We start from the raw sequence: 15,913 nt of genomic DNA, 5'->3' as shown, positions 1-15,913 counted from the left end.
GTTCTCAAAGCTGGTAAAGGTGCAGCTAGTTTGAATGACTTTGTATACTGCAGGGTAGCTTGTGGATTTACTCCAGGTGGAACTAAAGTCTGATTTAACACGTGATTTGATTTCACATCATTCATCTAGATCTGTAAAGTAACTAAATACTAAAATACTAAATACTAACTAAGTATTAAATACATGTAGTGGAGTAGAAGTACACCATGTATCTCTGAACTGTAGTGCACTAGAAGTACACCATGTACCTCTGAACTGTAGAGGAGTAGTACACCATGTACCTCTGAACTGTAGAGGAGTAGAAGACGTACACCATGTACCTCTGAACTGTAGTGGAGTAGAAGTACACCATGTACGTCTGAACTGTAGAGGAGTAGAAGTACACCATGTACCTTTGTAGTGGAGTAGAAGTACACCATGTACCTCTGAACTGTAGAGGAGTAGAAGTACACCATGTACCTGTTTAGTGGAGTAGAAGTACACCATGTACCTCTGAACTGTAGTCAATCAATCAATAGGATACGGCTGTAATAGGCCTAAGGCCTTTTAGTCGCTCATAAATAAATAAGTAGATCACTGATTCTTTATTTACTATGGATGCTGGCAACAGTCACATAGTCCAAAGTGAAGGTGATGTTTGACCAGTAGTGGTCGAGGCGGGATTTGAAACAGTTAACCGTCTTGGATGTGACAACGCTTTCTGGCAGATCATTCCACAAGTCAACCACACGCAGGCTGAACAAGTTGCGGCGGATAGCCAGTCTTGAGTACTGTTTCTTCAACTTGAGGCAGTGTTCACGAGTCCTGGTGTTATAATCCCGTAGTGGAGTAGAAGTACACCATGTACCTCTGAACTGTAGTGGAGTACAAGTACACCATGTACCTCTGAACTGTAGTAAGTAGAAGTACACAATGTACCTCTGAACTGTAGTGGAGTAGAAGTACACCATGTACCTCTGAACTGTAGTGAGTAGAAGTACACAATGTACCTCTGAACTGTAGTGGAGTACAAGTACACCATGTACCTCTGAACTGTATTGGAGTAGAAGTACACAATGTACCTCTGAACTGTATTGGAGTAGAAGTACACAATGCACCTCTGAACTGTAGAGGAATATAAGTACACCATGTACCTCTGAACTGTAGTGGAGTAGAAGTACACCATGTACCTCTGAACTGTATTGGAGTAGAAGTACACAATGCACCTCTGAACTGTAGAGGAATAGAAGTACACCATGTACCTCTGAACTATATTGGAGTAGAAGTACACAATGTACCTCTGAACTGTATTGGAGTAGAAGTAGACAATGCACCTCTGAACTGTAGAGGAGTAGAAGTACACCATGTACCTCTGAACTGTAGTGAGTAGAAGTACACCATGTACCTCTGAACTGTAGTGAGTAGAAGTACACAATGTACCTCTGAACTGTATTGGAGTAGAAGTAGACCATGTACGTCTGAACTGTAGTGGAGTAGAAGTACACCATGTACCTCTGAACTGTAGTGGAGTAGAAGTACACCATGTACCTCTGAACTGTAGTGGAGTAGAAGTACACAATGTACCTCTGAACTGTATTGGAGTAGAAGTACACAATGTACCTCTGAACTGTATTGGAGTAGAAGTAGACAATGCACCTCTGAACTGTAGAGGAGTAGAAGTACACCATGTACCTCTGAACTGTAGTGGAGTAGAAGTACACCATGTACCTCGGAACTGTAGTGCAGTAGAAGTACACCATGTACCTCTGAACTGTATTGGAGTAGAAGTACACCATGTACCTCTGAACTGTAGAGGAGTTGAAGTACACCATGTACCTCTGAACTGTAGAGGAGTAGAAGTACACCATGTATCTCTGAACTGTAGAGGAGTAGAAGTACACCATGTACCTCTGAACTGTGTTGGAGTAGAAGTACACAATGCACCTCTGAACTGTAGAGGAGTATAAGTACACCATGTACCTCTGAACTGTAGTGGAGTAGAAGTATACCATGTACCTCTGAACTGTAGTGGAGTAGAAGTACACAATGTACCTCTGAACTGTATTGGAGTAGAAGTACACAATGTACCTCTGAACTGTATTGGAGTAGAAGTAGACAATGCACCTCTGAACTGTAGAGGAGTAGAAGTACACCATGTACCTCTGAACTGTAGTGGAGTAGAAGTACACCATGTACCTCTGAACTGTAGTGGAGTAGAAGTACACCATGTACCTCTGAACTGTATTGGAGTAGAAGTACACCATGTACCTTTGAACTGTAGAGGAGTTGAAGTACACCATGTACCTCTGAACTGTAGAGGAGTAGAAGTACACCATGTACCTCTGAACTGTAGTGGAGTAGAAGTACACCATGTACTTCTGAACTGTAGAGGAGTTGAAGTACACCATGTACCTCTGAACTGTAGAGTAGAAGTACAAAGTAGCAAAACATTGAAATTCTTAAATAAAGTACAAGTATCTCTAAATTGTACCCAAGTATAGTACTTGTTGAGTTTATGAACTTAGTTACTTTACACCAGTGGCTATAAAGATAGAAAGACTCAGCCTTGCACAGAGGCATGACAATACATTTTCAAAATGCTCAACAGTGCTGCTAAAATGATAAACTGACTGCTACACAACTAAAATAAATGCTTTTATATATTTATATTAGATGTGACTCTTTGGCATTTATGTTATTATTACCTGCTGCTTTAGTTGTTCTGACTGCTCACATCCTGTTATTCCTCATTTTAAAGCCGATATTCTGTGGGGTCGGGGGGCTCGGGTCCTTGTCACCTTTTTCATACCTGATGACTTTGCCTCCCTGACTACAGTTGCTTCAGCGTGTAGAAGCTAGTAAGCCTACTATTTGATTTGTTTTAGATAGGCACTACATGTTTCATATGCAGACCTTATTTTCCTGTTCCATGTTCAAATAAACCATTTTCAGTGGTCATTTTGTTTTGGTCATGGAAAATGAGGTAAAGGTCATTGAGAAGTCATGGAACACTCATTGAAAATCATTGGTGAAAAAGTGTATGAACCCTGTATTCCTCATTTTAAAGCCGATATTCCGTGGGGTCGGGGGGCTCGGGTCCTTGTCACCTTTTCCATACCTGATGAGTTTGCATCCCTGATAATACTTAGTAAGGAGGCCATAATATTTTTGACTCATGACTGAAGTTAAGTTTCTCCAGCTCTCCCCAGGTTGGCAAAACAAATGCATCTCAAAATGCATCAGATTGATGCTTTAAAATATGGAATATTCAACATTTTCTTCCGGGGGACCATGCCGCCGGACCCCCCTAGAGGGATAATATACTTCTCACCTTTTTCACCCCTGACCCGTTTTCATGCCTGTACAACATAAACAAGTAATACAACAGAAAAGTGTTGGTGATAATATAAAAGCAATTGAATCAGGATGGCAAACTCACAGAAAATAAGCTATAAAAGAAAACAAATGCCAAAGGGGAAGCTTAGTAAACCAAGCAGAAAGAAACACAACATTTGTATTCACAGCACACTCACGTGTGTAGTTACACCCATTAATATGCATCTGTTACAGCTTTTCTTTCACTTCCTCACTTCCAATGTTCTTTTTTTCACCATCTGTCCAGGTGCAAGTATTGTCCCAGACGTGCTATTAAAAAGACCCTAGTCGTCTTTCACCTAGTTCGCTTAAGCACTTTTTTGCCCTTCAATTTCACTTCCTGTATTGACTCTGAAACATCCCTCCTTTCTTTCCTTAAATCTTTATAAACCTTTTCTTTTCACCAGATCCACTATTAAGAGATTCATAATCCATGTTATAAGCAGAGATTATTTGATTATTTGAAGACCTACAGCCATTTTGCAGAACATGCAGCAGTCCACCAATAAGGTTCAGGAGCTTGTTCAGTAACATTTTCTTTTTCAAATATTAAGTTCATAAAAACAGTAAAGCACCTTTTAACCTGTTAAGCCCGAGAGAGCCCGGTACCAGGGCCCTCCCGCAACATCTTGCAGGAAACATTGTCTGAGGGCATGTTCATTTAATAAACTATGAATGTTTTATATCCATGTAACGGAAAGAAACTCATCTAACTGATCATTTTAATTTTTTTTCTCAAAAGACACCCCACAATGCTAACGCTGAGTCTCCAAATTAGCAACGAGCGAAAAATGTTAACAGATGACTGCACCAGAATTCACTCACAAAACCTTATTATTTATCTTTGCTGCACATCCAACACATCGTTTCACATCGTGAGATGTCACTGAATCGATGGGTGCAGACATTATCACTCAATTATACGAACTCGCGGAAATAATAACAAGAACAGACATCCAAACATGTGGCGCTAGGTAGCTAAAAACGCTAACATGGCTCATCTGGCTCACCTGTGTCGTAGTCTGGTCAAAAGTGGTCTTCAATGGCATTAAAACGATAAAAACACTGCTGAAGTTAATCCATAGGTTAATCCAATGTGTCTGTGTCCCTTTGAAATAATTTCTGATAATCCATAAGCAATAAACCTGCTTTTCCGTTTCTAGATGTCAGAGCTAGAAATATTTTCACTCTGATGCAAAACTGTGTGCGCAAAGCCCCCACCTTTTTGTTTTAGTATGTGTGTGAGTGGGGAGATCCCCCTTAGATTCTATTGGCTCTAACGGTCAGAAAAAGATGTCAATCACCAAAATCGACCAATGGGTTCCAGAGAAACGGTAAAACCCCCATTTCCACCCAAATCACCTCAGAGCTGGAGTTTTTTTTGCTAAATCTCTCTAAAAAGGTAAAATGTCACTTGTTTTGCATCAATCTTGATACAGGGTACTTATTATATGTTGTACTTTGGATTCCTAAAGCTTTTAGTCTACCTTACCATCATCCAAGGGTAGTTTTCACTATAAGTAAAAAATAATTTTTGGACGGACACTATAATTTACAGTTTTTTTACTATGTTCAATCTGAATTTTCTTTAAAATAAAAAATATCTATATTGATGACTTTTCTACATCCAACTCACAGGTTTATCATTACTTTGAGAAAAAAGATTATCAATTTAACCTTTTTAGAAGGGAAGATATGGTCATTTGTTCTGAGAATGTCATTTTCGAGCCTGAGACCTGAAAAACAGGCTCAGGGCTAAACTGGTTAAGGACACTTATTGAATGATTTGAGTGTTGCCATATTTCTATAGGTATTTTATTTTCTAAAATCAGGTGTGTAGGCAACTTCACATTTAGTCAGTGAAGTTAACCTATAGAGCTGCACAATTTCGGAACTAAATTGAAAAAATAGAGATTAATTTAGATGATAATATGATTGCAATATTTGAGCTATATAAAAAATCAAATCATGCCATGTTTTCACTAAATAAATACTCGTTTCAGGCGCGATATCTCTGCAGCTTCCCAATTCTAAATTCTAAATGGAATTTGGAACACACATACACTTGTCAAATCAAATCAAGTTTTATTTATATAGCACATTTATAAACGATTTTTGGTCGAGCCAAAGTGCTGTACATATAATAAAAATAGCCTACAGTAGAGACACTTTACAGCTAATACAACAGTACAGATTGTTCAGAATATCAGTATGAGATATGAGACTTGTACCATATTCTTTATATTTCATATTGTGTATTAGAAACGTTTTCTTTAAACAGTATAAATACTCTATACATATATACATTTATACTCTTAATAGGTATATATTAGGGCTGTCAGTCGATTAAAATATTTAATCGTGATTAATCGCATGATTGTCCATAGTTAATCGCGATTAATCGCACATTTTTTATCTGTTCTAAATGTACTTTAGAGGGATATTTTTCAAGTTTTGAATATTATCAATGAGTGTTTAAATATGCTTTATGCAAATGTTTCTTTATTATCATTTGAACAATGACAAATATTCTCATGAATATTAAACACAACAACCTCTGAACATTACAAATATTCACCTCAATTCAACCTGGAACCTCTCTCATACAATACAATGTGTGTGTGTGTCGGCGCAGTTGTCGGCGAAATACCGCTCCTCTGTTTTCATAACTGTCCAAGCATTTTTCATTTCATTTCAAACCTTTATTTAACCAGATTGGTCCCATTGAGATCATAGATCTCTTTTTCAAGGGAGACCTGCAGCAAGCATGAGACTGAAGTTCCCACTGTGGGTCAAAATAATGCGCTGTGACCCCGAGGTAACTGTCATTACTGAGTGAAGTCCAATAGTCTCCGGTGAGCGCAACTGTGGGAGTCTTTCTTAAATTCTCCTCTACTTTCGCTTTTTGGACTTCATAAAAGTTGTGTATTTTCGACACAGTGGTGGCTCTGGAAGACAATTCATAAGTGCAGTCGTTGGATGCGACCCAAATTATATCACGCAGCCCCTCGTCCTCCACAATGTTAATTGGCCTGCAAGCTGTCGCTACTCGCCACCCATTTAGCGATCTTTGTTGAAAGTTTGCTGCTCGTAGACGTGTCCAGGCGTCTCCTTCGCACACTTTCAAGTGTGGTCTGCTGCAAGCGGGCGGCAGGTGGCTGTCGGCATCAGCGGGGCTGTCGGCATCAGCAGTATGTATAGATGGTATTTTAAACTCGATGCGCTCTGAAACTACGGGGCGGCCGAGGACAAAAAATGCACATGCGTTAATCGTGTTAAAATAATTAGTGGCGTTCATTTTTTTTCCCGTTGACAGCCCTAGTCTATATCTATTGTTAAAGGGGACCTATCATGCAAAACACACTTTTTGATGTCTTTTATACATAAATATGTGTCCCCGGTGTGTCAGGAGACTCAACGTGTCAGAAAACAAAACCCTCTCTCTTTTCCTCCGTACCCAAATCTCTAAAAACGGGGGTACAACAGAGCTGATTCAGATTTGCTGCCGATATGAAGTAATATTGGAAATATAACTGGCTTTACGCCCACGGCCCTATCAGAAACGTTGCTGTATCAGAAACAATGCGCAACGTGTTTTGGAAGTAATATGGTCTTTGTTTACATTAGCAAGCATCGCTAACACTCAGAGCTAACGCTGTACTGGAGAGAGTTTGTGTAAAAAACATAGACGGTATATATAAATGGTTAAAAAGCAGGATATAAAAAGGAACTCACCTTGTAGTAAACCCACAAGAGAAAAAGCATTTGAGCTCCATACTGTTTCATAAATAATCCTGGATGTTGTTTTGAACATGATATGGCGTTTAATCACGGCAACGTTTAGCTGAGTATCTGGGTAGAAGTATCCTGCATAAGCTCCGCCCCGTCTTTGTTTTCAATTATTTTCCAATTTCTATTTTTTGTAATGCTACGGACCCAGAATCAGCACTTCTCTAACAGGCCTGAAATAGAAGGTATGAGGCACGGCTAGAATGGGTGATCTGTTTGGTATTTTGAGCAAAACATTTCATAGACATTTTTTAAATATATTTGTATATACCTGAGACCTATAATATATGCCTACAAATAGTATGATAGAAGACCTTTTTAAAATGTACAATTTATTTTATTATATTTTTTATTCATATGCAATGCCTTGTTAATGTGCCATTGTAACAACCTTTTCAATTTGGGATCAAAAAGGTATTTTTTAATCTTATCTAATATTTAATATTTAACAAATATTGTGCTTCCTTCAATTTGAATGTTGGACTAGTCCACATTGGTTTTAAATACAATTTTGAATACATTTGAAGAACTATTAGCAACACTTTATAACAAAGTTGCATTATAGTGCTAATATATTATCGCTTTTTAATCATTCTGCATCGCAACAAGCAAAGGTACACATGTGAATGTGATGTGCTTCCACCAATAGCTTCTGTTCTCTACAGTTGCATCGAGTAAATTACAACTCAGTTGAGCCAACAATCTTACCAAATCAAGACTCTTCAACCAGCTGTCTGCAAACCTGACACATGTATTGCTTTACATTGCTGCAATCTTCTTCACTGTGAAGTACAGGTCATGTTTGCTTTTGTAGTTGGAAACATGAATATATCTCAGCGGTAAAGCCAGAAAACTTATTTCGGGACTTTACCACTGACATGTATTGATAAATGCACAGGAGATACTTATATATCAACATTTTAAATTAAAAGTTGACTTGGCTGTCTGTGAATTGCACTGACAACCTTACAATTAACCTACATGTCCATACCGCTCAGTGCACAACACCAAGCTCAAGGCTCATTCTTTTCAGAGAAGTGAAGTCATTGCAAGTGGTTTTGTCGCTTCTTTTATCTGCCCACTGAAGTCGTGTTGGAGTGCGGCACTGAGACTCCTCTGGTAGACCGAGGAGGAGGTTTAAATTCCGACACTGTAGAGACTTGTAAGGAGTGATACACTTCTTAGTTCCTGTCAACGGTGAATGGAATGACTGCTGAAGAATGCCCTTGCTCTCCCTCCTTACACACTCATTCTCCACCTACTAATGTTTAAAAACATGCTGCAACCTGAAGGAAAAATGCTCTTATACATCTGGAGGATAAATAAAATGGTGTGCCAGAGGGTGTAGATATACATACAGTTTAGTTCTCACATGCGCAAACCCTGGCAGCACCAGGCCAAGTATGTGTCAACTGTACACAGAAGTTAAAACATAGTGAAATTCAGCGGCTTAGCTTGTGTTTTATGTCTAGTCAAAGCATTGTTTGCTTAATTCAGTGTGAAATTCATTTATTCAGGAAGGGTTGCTGGGCACTCATGGCTCTCACATAGTAACGCCTCCATTCCCGCCCACTTGATCGGATCGGCCGATACTGATTCCGGCGATCGGAGCATCCCTAATTGAGAGATATTCTGATCTTCCATTTAAAGTGATGTTTAAAACTCAGTTAATGCTCATTCACTGGAGCTTCCACAAACAACAATCAACTTAGTTATTACATTCAAATGATGTACATTATTCAAGTTTACATTCACTTTGGATAATAACATGGGAGAGATGAGCGGAAGCGCTCTCTTTTCCTCTCTCCCCCTCTCTCTCTCTCCTGACAGCCTGTCAGTATCTCATGCAGCTCACTGATCCAGTAATGAGTGACCCGACAGTGAAGAATACATATATTTATAACAACTAGTTTAGCTTGTTCCAGAGGTAGATCAAATAGCTAAGTATCTAACTCTTGTGTGTTGCTCCGCTCACCGGTCCGTCACAGCGGGTGGAGCTGCAGGATTTCTGCTTCACACACGCTGCATTCCGCTATTTTATTGTCTTTTTCGGATACCTTAAAATACTGCCAGACTGGTGAAGCCATTTTGGCGAGCTTGTTTTGCCGCGCACAGAGAAAAGTGTCATGTATTTTACCTCATGCGATCGGCTCTCGCGGTCGGCATGTTTAGAGAGCACCGATCGATCGGTAGAGAGTGAGTATCGGCCGATCGATCGGAGCATCCCTACTCAATGCATTCACACTCATTGTGTGTTGGATTGTAATGCTTTAATGTTATATTTAATGCTTAAGAGCAGATAGGAAGTAGTTACTTTTTACTTTTTTATCAACAATGGCACAACAACACTAAAGTAGACCCAGATAGCAAAATATGATTGAATCAATGTTGAAATATGGTTAGGCAGAAATATTGAATCCATGTTGAAACCCGGACATTGAAATTAAACAGAAAGCGCAAATTGTTTTAATGTTGAATAAACATTGGACTTTCAACCATAACTGACATATAATCAATGTTGATTCAACCTTCATCTAAATAGGAATCTACACGCACATTTTTGGTTGATTTGACATTGAATCAATGTTAGGAATCAACATTGATTCAACCATCTTCCAAATGGGAATCTACATGTAAATTGTAGTTGATTTTATATTGAATCAGTGTTAGGAATCAACATTGATTCAACCATCATCCAAATGGGAATCTACATATACATTTTAGTTGATTTTATATTGAATCAGTGTTAGGAATCAATATTGATTCAACCATCATCTAAATGTAAAACTTACTTTCAAATATTCAACTTTTCTAAGCATACTGTAACACATTAAGAAAGTGAATGTTTTTCACCAGTGAGTTTTCTGCATATAGGTCTACATCTTAACAGACCATTAACAAGTGCATCAATACTGTACTGAATGAAGTGGTCCAAACTTGTAAACACACACTTCACCATGTATTGTTGGCAGACGGTTGTATTAGCTTGTTCAAAATTACCTTGAATTACCATATTTCCCAAAATGTGTGAAATCAAACTAAAAATGACAGAAAACATGATTTTAATATTCAAATTTATTTTTTGAAAACAGGCAGCAATGCGTCCCTGAGCAAGACTCTTAACCCGTTATTGCTCCCCAAACGCTGTGGAATAAATGCAGAGGACACATCGCATGTGCAAATATACAGTGACACAAGATACCCCCATAAAAAAGAGGGTGTGTAAGAACCATTGGTGCAACTACAAACAAGAACAGCCTGAAGCTTCAAGTCTTCCATGAAGACAGTAAGAACAACAGTCTATTGTCCATGAAAGAACAGTATTGTCTATGAGGCGGTAACCTTTGTACTGTATGCACAAGGAAAACACAGAGTGTGGTGGGGTACCCTAAGTTAGACTTGCGCTTGTTTAACTTGTGTTCATTTCGCTTGTGTTCCTTGGGATGCCTCCCTCGCGCTCTGGAGCATAACGAAGCCACTTCTTCACAGTTTCACTGAAGCCATTGTGGGTCAGCTTGCGGTCGAACTGCCGAGCAGCAGCTGAAAGACAAGATTACAAAAATAAGCGTGAGGAAGAGAGAGTGTGTGTATCCCATACAACTTCTGTTATAATAAGAAAATCACTCTCACTCTGTACAGTAACACAAGCTACAGTCAGCAGCCAGTTTGCTAAAAGACTGGACTGGAAAGAGGAGCAAACGGCTAGCCTGGCTCTATCCAGGTAATAACATTTGCACCCGAGCACCTCTAAAGCTCACCAATTAGGTTGTCTTTTTTTGGTTTATTTCTTATAGCTTCACCATCAGCTGATTCCAACCTAAACTTTTTTGTTAGATTAAGTTCATGCTTTATTCTTCAACAGGGGATTACAGAGAGACATGAAACAAGGGCAGAAAAGAGACATAAAATGCATTATAGGAGTTGGATTCAAACTCAGTAGTCGGTATTATATGGCTCACAAAGAGCATAATTCTGTTCTGAATCACCATCCGTCACACCTCATTCCCTAAACTTAAGCTAATAAGTAGTTTGCAGAAAATAACAAGATTTACAAAATGGCGACATATGTTCACATTGTCAATTTGAAGGAGCAGTGTGCAGGATTTAGTATGTCTAACAATGGTAGGTTCCAACCAATGGATAGCTTGTTCACTCACCCTCCTATCCCAAGTTGTAGGATAATGTATGTTGGTTGCAAAAAACTTGAGGGCCAATCATGTTTCCTCTGTCCATTCTGCGCTACTGTAGACGTGGCAGTGCAACCTAGAGGACAAACAGATCAGAATCAGTAACGGGTTTATTGCCAGGTAGGTTCACACGTACAAGGAATTTGACTAGGTGTCGTGGTGCATACATACAAATAAAAAGATTAAATTAAAAAAAAGTACACAGATAGCAAACTATATTAAGAACACTGTAATAAAAATAGTAAGATAGCAATAAAATAAAGCAGTATTTTACATCGAAATAGAATGCAATAAATTATAGAATATAAAATATGTGCAGTAAGCAATATTTAAACATTGCATTATTTACCATCCTGTGATCTCCATTATGTAATGCATAGAGTCTGCATTGTGGCTGAGGTAAAGTGTCAGTGGGGGGGAGCGGGCCTTGTTTAGGTGGAGAGAGGTTCTGGTCCTGATGGAGAGAGGTTCTGGTCCTGATGGAGAGGTTCTGGTCCTGATGGAGAGAGGTTTTGGTCCTGATGGAGAGAGGTTCTGGTCCTGATGGAGAGAGGTTCTGGTCCTGATGGAGAGAGGTTCTGGTCCTGATGGAGAGAGCTTGATAGACTGGTGACTGGATGTGCAGCTGTTGGTGTACAGGGAGAAGAGCAGAGGGGAAAGAACGCAGCCTTGAGGGGAACCGATGCTGATGGTCCGGGAGTCAGAGAGGTGTTTCCCCAGCCTCACGTGCTGCTTCCTGTCAGACAGGAAGTCTGTGATCCAGCTGCAGGTGGAGTCGGGCACGCGCAGCTGGGAGAACTTGTACTGCAGCAGAGCCGGGATGATGGTGTTGAAGGCGGAGCTGAAGACCACAAACAGGATCCTGGCGTAGGTTCCTGCTGTGTCCAGGTGCTGGAGGGGGAAGTGAAGTGATAACTATTAGTAAACCATAATGATGGATGTTATTATCAGCAGCTGCCAATAGATCCCCTACATCTTGTATGATGGACCTTTGAAGCAGGGTTACACAAAACACAAAAATAATAATTGTAAAACAGTTATTGAGAGCATCCCAAGGGCATTGATCCTATGCTAAACCTTCCAGAACACCAACTTTCTAATACCTTAGAAACGACAACTAGCCGTTGGCACGAATGTAATGCTTCAGCTTCCTACAACTTTAAAGCTGTGTGGACATCGCTCTATGAAGAGTCGTTCATATTTTTCTCATTATTTCATAAGTTTAGAAGGGGTAACAACAGTTACCTTTTGTTAATGTTACCTCAAGCCAAACTTGTGCGACTTGTTTCTGAAATCCCTTTCTCTTAAAATGAATACATAAAATACAAAAACAGTGGTGCTTACCCTAAAACTAACTACTGGATAGGGTTAACCCTAACCCATATATATTTTTGTATTATTATTATTATTATTATTTTTTTTTTAAATATATATAGCACCAAATTGCAAATAATCTATATCCACGGTCACTTTTCACATTGAACATGAGCTCTTTTCTTAAATAAACTAAACGCTTTCATTTCAAGTTGAGTTTAGTGTTTTTGACCCTAAGAAACACTGATGCATTAATCAATAACAATAATCCACAGCTCCTCTCTCTGCTCCAGAGGATTTAAAGAATATATCAGCAGTAAACCTAGGGGAAACACTGACATTCAATATTATGTTAGAGACAAGTTAGTTATTACTCACATATCAAAGTATTTTCATCTGCAAGATAGAAGAATAGCTGGGTGCTGCCTGGAGACACTGATGAGGAGTCACCGGCTGGCTTCAGCAGCTTTCCACACAAAGCCATCACATGTTCTGTTCCATAGTCTTCACTGTCCACTGTGCTCTGTCAAAAGAGTGAACATCACAGCTGTCATGGTAACCCTTTGTTACACAACATACAACCAACATGCGTCAAAAGTGACCCAAATTAGTTTAAATTGTAAATATCTTTGCAATAAATTACCTCCAGGAATTCCTCAATTAACCTGTTTTTGATCAACACCAATTTTCATTTTAACTTTCTTACTTTTTTAAATAAAAATCATGTTTGTATCACTACACCTCTAAGGCACAACATGGGTAAACAATTATCTGTATTATTTCTTATGTTATTCCTAGTGTTTTTTTAAATACATTGTTTTTGTTTACCACAAATCATTATTTTAATTCTCCAGTTCTAATTGATGAACTAAAATAGTTTATGCCAAGTGTGATGCAAATGAAAAAAAATACTTTAATGATAATTTTGTTAAAAATAATCATTTTAGCAGACCAAGCATGTATGATGTAGTAATACAACAACTATTTTAGTTCACACAGTGTGACATTAGCTAATCATGTTAGCTTGTAATATATAGAGCAGAGCTAACTAGCAAGTTAGCCAAACGTTAGTGGTTAGCAGTTTATGCTATGATAGCTGTTGGCTACTGAACATTAACAAACTGGATTCCGCAGTACAAAAGCTGTGAAACTTTACAATAAGATTGGCGACAACACTGTGACACCCTGCTGCACGTTTATGTATAATCGTCCCGCGTTGGAGACGAGAGGGTGGCGGCAGCACTGCAATAAGCTGTAAGCTAACGTTAGCAGCCACCGATTGTCCCGCCCGTGGGACATCTTGCAAGAAACAGCATCTCAGGACTTCTTAAAATGTAACAACCTATTAATGATGCTTACTTAACGGGAAGAAACTCAGCTAACTGACGATGTTAACCATTTTTAACTAAACGAAACACAAGTCTAACAGCTAACGGGGCAAACGCTACTTTAGCACATAACTGGCAAAAGCGATCTTTTTTACTTCATGCTATCTGCACAAACGTATCATATGAAAGCTGAGATTCCACAGATTCCCTTAAAATATATGTCTCATCACTCAAAACTCACTGAACTAGAAGAAGAAACGTAACCTTAAATACAGAATTAAACATTCACAAACTAAGGATTATCGAAATACATGTTTAACTCCATTAAAGTTGCAGGACTCACCAGATCTCAAGTCTTCTGTTCTCTGTTGACGTCCCGATGCCCATATTTAACGTGTAGATGTAAAACTATCCCGATATTAGTCCATAAACTCGTGAGCAGATATACAGACACCTGTAACTCCACAGGAGAGCCGCTCAAACTGACGTGGAAGTTTCAAATTGGATTGAAAGGCGCGGATAGTTCTCATTGGCAGGTTTTTTCGATGACGTTTATATCAACCAATCAGGAGTGTTGTGGACTCATTCCAATCCTGCTTGTCTTGTCTGCCATTGTATGGCTGGATTCCATTTCAAGTGGCGTAGCTTTTTACATACATTTTACGTTTTTTATTTATTTTACAGTTAACTATTTTAATATAGCCTACTATGAAAGCTACTTTATTTACACAAAATCATTTTTGGGTATTTCTGCAATATATTACATTTTTTGTGAAGATGCATACATTTATTTAACATTTAAGAGATGTTTTATAATAAGATTTCTTTTTATTCTACAACAGTACAGAATACAGTTATTTTGTTGTTGTTTTACATTTAGTTACATTAAATATAAGGTTTTACTGCAACAAAAAAAAGACAGTTGCCTTCATTTTACATGCAGTAAAATTATGTGTATTTTATGTGTTTTTACATAGAATTCAAAGTAATTTAACATTCAAGACAATTAAACAATGGAATTATCCTGTAAAAAAAACGATAATTTCTCATCAAACCAATTTACAGAATAAAACCTTTATTTATTTTAAATAAAAGTAATTTACTTTTATGGTATTTACACGTAATATAGAAAAACAAGAAAGGTCTGTAAAATAATACAGTACAATACATTTTTTTTACGGTGTACCACTAAGTTAAAATAGGATATTATGGGACATTTGGACTGCTCCACTCCTTGTAGTCTCTGTCCAAAGGTAACTTTTATATGTTTTTGTCATTACGCACAAACTTAAGAAGATTTACACATAATAATAATTTAAAAAAAAATCACAACCCATTGTCCTCAACATATGGTGCTTAATTTAAAATGTGAGGGATGCACACGCGCACACACACACACACGCGCTCACACACACACACACACACACACACACACACACACACACACACACACACTTTGATTCTGACACACACACCCCAAAAAAAACTCTCTTTCTGAGAGAATGGGAATGTTACTCTTTTACTGTCACTTTATGTCTGGATAAACTCCAGTCCAATGCAATTTTAAAGAGATAGTCATTTTTAAGTAATTAGTGGTTATTATTAAATGTGGCTCTTTTATTGCTACTTTTAACTTTTTAATGGATCCTATGTAAGTAAAGCCTGATAAAAGTGTCAAACTCCCGAAATCCACCAGAATACTGGAAATTACATCTACTCTGTTAAAAATGTCCTGGGGGGGACCCCCAGACCCCCCGCTTGAGGGCGTGTTCAGTATGTGCCCCCCCCCCCTGGAAAAAGAATCTCCTGTTATCGCACGGTGTGAGGTTGGCAGGTATGGCTGAAGAGCTGATTATCATCCCTAGCTCAATGAATGTTAGGGACCCAAAATAGTGTCACTACAAAGTACTACCAATAGAATCCAAATGGCCTGAAACGTGC

The 15,913-nt window shown here is 38.5% G+C and overlaps 1 protein-coding gene and 1 long non-coding RNA gene across 2 annotated transcripts in view; one reads left to right on the top strand and one right to left on the bottom strand.

The window, feature by feature from the left end:
* LOC117455458 (collagen alpha-1(XIV) chain-like) overlaps positions 1 to 15,913 on the top strand; it is a 236,520-nt gene that overhangs the window by 78,671 nt on the left and 141,936 nt on the right.
* LOC117455366 (uncharacterized) lies at positions 10,239 to 14,494 on the bottom strand. Its single transcript, XR_004553086.2, has 5 exons — positions 14,316 to 14,494; positions 13,023 to 13,167; positions 11,680 to 12,221; positions 11,301 to 11,406; positions 10,239 to 10,683 (listed from the first exon to the last, which is right to left on the bottom strand). It is a non-coding gene; the product is annotated as an uncharacterized lncRNA (long non-coding RNA).

This window comes from Pseudochaenichthys georgianus, chromosome 11 (assembly GCF_902827115.2).
Source record: "Pseudochaenichthys georgianus chromosome 11, fPseGeo1.2, whole genome shotgun sequence".
Taxonomy (NCBI): domain Eukaryota; kingdom Metazoa; phylum Chordata; class Actinopteri; order Perciformes; family Channichthyidae; genus Pseudochaenichthys; species Pseudochaenichthys georgianus.
The sequence above is the reverse complement of the archived record's forward strand: the minus strand, read 5'-3'. Positions and strand labels throughout refer to the sequence as shown.